Below are 6,000 nucleotides of genomic sequence, written 5' to 3'. Positions count from 1 at the left end.
AGTTGCTGAAATGCGAAGAAAAAAAAGAATAATTTCGAATAACTCACAAGGAAAAAAAAATGTACGGAAAATTTACTGATGAAAATCAGGCAATGCTTTGATGTTGGGCCAATGGAATTATTCAAAACACACACACACACAGTAATGAAACCTGGCATGGACAGAAAGGATGATTCCCTGAACATAATATCAGATTGCACATTTTAGCAGGCAATTATTGCAATTCGTCACTTAATCTCTTTTTAAGACTTGTGCATCTGTCAACGGCTATTTTCCAAAGTTGGGAGTAAGTGACACAGGTGCCGGAATCGAACTCTGCACCTCTGCATTGGCAGATGGACGCACTAACTAGTCGACCACCGGTCTAACAGATTTGTACTTGGGCCAACTGGATATCAAGCATTCATGTCTGTTTGGAAAAAAGAAAAATAAGTAAAAAAGAAAATCAAACCATGACCGTGTGCAAATTGCATACAGCAATCATTTTTTTCTGTGAAGTCTGTGAAAAAAATGCTCATCAAATACTTTCATGAGAGGGAAGTCGGCGAGAGTCCCAGAGGGACTACCCCGGGACATACTATACACTTCATAACACTTTTCATTTTATTTTCACGTGTCATCTGGACACATTTCTGGCATAAAAACCTAGCCCTAATTTATGTAACTTAATCACAAAATGCAAATTGTCATTTTATTACGTCTCATCCATTTTGTATGATACAAAGCATCTTGTTTTGTGGTGAGAGGGAAGAAATTTCATCTGTGCTGTATGTTTTACATTTGACAATAAAGTTAATCCAATCCAATTAAATACCATTGTCAACAGCGCCGCGTCCTGATACACATCTTTGCCCGTCTAATTCTTGTTTCATTCCCTCTAATAAGACTTCAAGACCAGCACGACCTCCTCACCGGCACTGCCAATAACCCCTCTGCTCATGACTTCACCACTGATGTTGCTTCTAAGACTAATAACAACCATAACTTATTACTGAAGACATTCTTAATACGCATGAGGGAGGCCGGAGCTGGAATTGAACCCGGTACCTCTGCACTGTGAAGTCGATGTGCTAACCACTGGACTACCGGGCCGCCCCATGCTGATCTATGATATTTTATTTTTTATTTTTGGCAGAAAAACCAGTGTAAATCAAAAGTGAGCACGACCCCAAAATTGGAGGTAGGGGCTCAGATGTGACGCACTCACGGTTTGTTGTCTGCTGCTTCCCTTAAACTATTTGCCAAGCAATCACAACGCTCCTACGAAGCATAAACACGTCATGCTTGTGTCAGACGCTGAACTCAGATGAGTCACTCGCCTGTGCCAGCCATGTGGACACGCAAGTGCTATGTGCGCGGCAATTGCGCTTGTGGCTTTGTTGATATTATTGACATTGACCTTTAGTGTATGCACTGGTATTTGCCTGTATTTGTTGAATAGTAGGCTATACATTCGTTTTTGTTCATAAATGGCTGTGTGTATTAATAAAACATATTGTTCGGTTCTGACCAAGCCAAATAATGTTACAGGATTCCAAATATGGAGGCTCAGACAAAGTGTGACTCCAAAAAGATTAAAGAAAATTGCACCGACAAAGTATGAACTGAAATCGCTGACCACAAAGTGCCAGAAAAAAACAACGCACGAAACCAAAAGCGCTTGCAAAAGGCAAGCTTGAAAAGAACACCGCGAATACTCACACAAAATAGTCAAAAGTCCAAGAACACAAAAAAACAAAGAGCAATACCAGGATAACAAAAAACAAGAGTCTATGAAAAAAGAGAACAACTATGAAAATAGCAAGCGGTCGAAAAAAAAACAAAAATAACTGAAAATGAATCGGCCATCTGGGATTTTCCCGAAATTCGCCACCACCAGAGGCATCATCCCAGTATTAATGAGCTGTGCACCAATATCAGGTGTCATTGGACTGATACTTGCATACGAGAAAAAAACAATGCTACGCAATTGCTAATAAGTCACAGACTCCTGCATTGTTTCCCTACATTTATGAATGCCACGGATGCTACCTTCCCCTCCTTCCTCCTTTCCCCTCCTCTGCTTGTTGTGCGTCAAACAGAGCTGGCAGGTGGGCTCCATCTTCGACGTAAGGCTGATATATCACTCTAAAAGGTCATTGCAATGACATGTTGGGCATCGGGGAGCCGATAGCACATAAAAATGAAGCTAACTTGTTGATCATGACACGTAGAAAAAGAAAAAGATGAAAACGGGAACAGTCTTGATGGAGAAATCAAAACCACTAAATTCAAAAAGTTTCATGAACATCACTCTCTGCATACATATGCAACGGAAGAAATGAAAAAAAACTCAAGGTAAGAAACAATGCTCTTGCTCAACACAGCAGCATGAAGCAACCTACTTTCCGCTTTTTGTCTTAATATTCATATTATTATTTGTACAACCACAAACAAAATAAGCATGATGCTACCTGCTTGACAGTTTTATTTTGTTTTAATGTTATTTCTTTGACCATAAACGGACAAGCGTGGAGCAATCTGTTTCTCGGTTGGAGTCACTTTATTATTAATATTAACTGTACGACCATGAATGAAAAAAGTGGCAACTTGCATCCGAGTTAAATTGTGTTTCATTTTAATGTTATATGTAGAACCATAAATGAAAGATGCATGTAGCAACCTGCTTTTCAGTTTTCATTGATGAAATCTCTGAAAAAGATGTAAAGATTGATTATGTTATTATTCCCGTAAACTACTGTTGGTGTATATGCTACACAACATTGCCCTTAGTTTAGTGAATGATGGGTAGGCGAACTTTACTCCGTTTGAATACCCTTATTTTTAAATGTGTCTGTTCTGTTCTAAATATCATTCATTCATTCATCTTCCGAACCGCTTGATCCTCACTAGGGTCGCGGGGTTTGCTGGAGCCTATCCCAGCTGTCTCCGGGCAGTAGGCGGGGGACACCCTGAATCGGTTGCCAGCCAATCACAGGGCACACAGAGACAAACAACCATCCACGCTCACACTAACACCAAGGGACAATTTAGAGCGTTCAATCAGCCTGCAACGCATGTCTTTGGAATGTGGGAGGAAACCGTAGCACCCGAGGAAAACCCACGCAGGCCCGGGGAGAACATGCAAACTCCACACAGGGAGGCCAGAGCTGCACTGTGAAGCCGACGTGCTAACCACTGGACTACCGGGCCAGTCAAACAAAAACAAAGATGAGGTGGAAATCCTTTCTATTTGTAACTTGAGAAAAATAGGGCTGCTGGTTCATCCCGGCCTCACCAAACATCACTAAGTGGACTGCAGAGGAGCCAAATCGATACAGTTTCTGTTTGAATTTGTTTACACAGAACAATTATGTTCCATTATTAGCCATGCTGCAAGACATTAGTCCTGTTCTGACAATGATCCTTTCGATTAGCCAAACAATGTATTTGCTGTCAAATGCTAAAATTGATACCAATCTTCATTTTTCTGTCTGCTCTGACTGTCACAACAGGTCATTTGAGCTTGAGATAGAAATATGTTGATTAACGACATTCATCTTGCTTTCTTGTATACGTCTAGTCTTCAGAAAATAAGGTTTGTATTTACCTCTACTACTTTCAACGTTCACCACTGCTTTCTTCAGTCCGGGAACATCAGCTGATAAAAAACAAGTCACAGCACTCAGCTGACAACGTCTGAAGAAGGCAGCGGTGATTGTCGAAGCTCGTAAAGGTGAACAAACCGTATTGTCTTAAGAAAAGGAAAAATGATCATAAAAAGATATAATATATCCTCTTGAATTTTCTGCTTGATCGCTAAATTTTACATTAAAGTAAGTGTTCACGTAAAGCATTGGAATTGTCCCTGCAAATGGCTGTTCGTCACTTATTTCATACACAGCTCAGTGTTTTCATTGGCAAACACAGTTGTTCATTTTTATGGAAATAGTGTATTGGCCCGAATATGAGACGGCCCTGATTATAAGAAGAGACCCTCTTTTTCAAGACTCAAAAATACTTTTTGAACACCAAATTAATTTTTATACAGAAAATAATTACAGTACATCTGAAACAAACGATTACAACAAAATATTTGAGAGAAAAAGCATATTATTTTGCCTCATTCAAATTTTAAAATCTGAACATTTAAATATCTACAGGTAAACTAAAGTTCAATCACATTATGTTTAGTTCTTTGGCTATATCCACGGCCTTGAGCTGAAGTACAGCTCTGCTGATGGGCTTCCCGTACTTTCGTTTCTCGTCCACGTATGCGCACACCCTCCTGTCAAGTTCTTGGAAGCGGCCGCACAGAGGACCACGGAAAGCATTTCTCTGACTGTGAGCATTTTTTCGGTGATCTTTTTGAGCCCTCCATCTCCGTACATTACACTCTGCGACACAATTTTTCACAACCGCTTTGCAATTGTTTGAAAATTCTGCCTCATTTATCACCATCATCTTGAGGTTTACATCTTAACTTCTCCTCAGCTGCCGGTTAACCTGGCCGATCTTCGACCCACTTTTCTCCAGATTGTCGCTACGTTTCTCCATTTTCTGTTATCTCTTCTACTATTTTCTTCTCTTTTCTTTCTTACCGCTATTTTTTCTTTTTCTTCTTTGTGTTACCGCTATTTTTATTGTTATTCTTCGTGGCAGGAGTTCACTTTGGCCTGGGGAGTCAAGTTCAGCATTCGCTTCAATAATATCTGGCGCCATCTAGCGTCGTGAATGGGTATAATGTCTGGACCCCGAATATAAGACGAACCCCACTTTTTCAGTCTTATTTCAAAGCAAAAAACACCGTCTTATATTTGGGCCAATACGGTATTAAAGCAACTGCCCAAATGTAGCAAGCACATTCTTTTCTCTTTTCTTCAAGATGCTCGAAATATTTTGGAACAACAGCAGAATCCCTCTTCAAATCAAAGTTGGACTTTCTGAAGTTTGTACACATACATGGGGCCATCCATGCTCGCACTGTCAGAGCATCCTGGGGGTGCAGAACACTGAGCACACAATGCACTTTGAGGTTTAAACTAAATAAATAATTTTAGAAGGATAAAGATATTGGTACATTCATTAACATCTCAAGTAATAGTTTTCATAAGTGCAACAGTGAGCCTTTGGCAGTGTGTCTAGGCGTGTGTGTGGGATGAAGAAGATATAGCAAGGCATTGTTCCAAGATTTTATTTATGGTTTCAAAATCTGTGTGGTCTGCAAATCGGTACTGGGCTGTGGACACTGTGCTTAAGGACCACTGCAGGAGGGAGGGTTGTGCCCTAATAGAGCTTTATGCCTAGCAATGCCCCTGGCCACCACACCCCTGTTCAGTACGAACCACTCAGTCACTACGTTGATTGACTGCTTAAGGGATTTTAAAATGTGACTAAATGGAGAATATGAACTACATTCACATTGATGAAAAAAAGCTTGGAAATTTAAGATGTATTACATTTGGTCAGATTGACACAAATAGCGACTCTCTGCAAATAAAAAAATACCAATTCATAACTTTAATGAGATTTATTTGGTCTCTTCATAAAGTCTCTATTTGACAGACTGGCCCCACGAGCTTTAAAAACAAAAGAAAACAGACAAAAAGAAAAAACTGTTCATTCCGGCAGGGCAATGTTGCCCCCTGCAGCTAAAACGAATAAATGCATTTTAGAGAATGATCAATGATCATTACCGCCCATTGAAGCCACTACTTTCCTACCTTCCCTTTCGTAAATCTTACACATTTAAAGTCAAACGTATAATATAATAATAAAGACATTCAACCGAAGTTATTTTGTTTTTTATTTCAGTTTACATAAATACCATTATTTGATCAGTTCGTCTGGACACTACAGTAAATATAGATACCTTATTTATTTTTTCTACTTGTGTAAAACATTCGCAGTATTGTAGGCTACAAAAATAGAAAACGTAAAGATTACTGTACTTCGGAAGAACGTTTTTTTAAACATGTTCAATTTAAATATCTGACCACTAGATGGAGACATAAACTCATC

The sequence above is a fragment of the Hippocampus zosterae genome, chromosome 2 (genome assembly GCF_025434085.1).
Source record: "Hippocampus zosterae strain Florida chromosome 2, ASM2543408v3, whole genome shotgun sequence".
In the NCBI taxonomy this organism is placed as follows: Eukaryota; Metazoa; Chordata; class Actinopteri; order Syngnathiformes; family Syngnathidae; genus Hippocampus; species Hippocampus zosterae.
Note: the sequence above shows the minus strand (reverse complement) of the source record.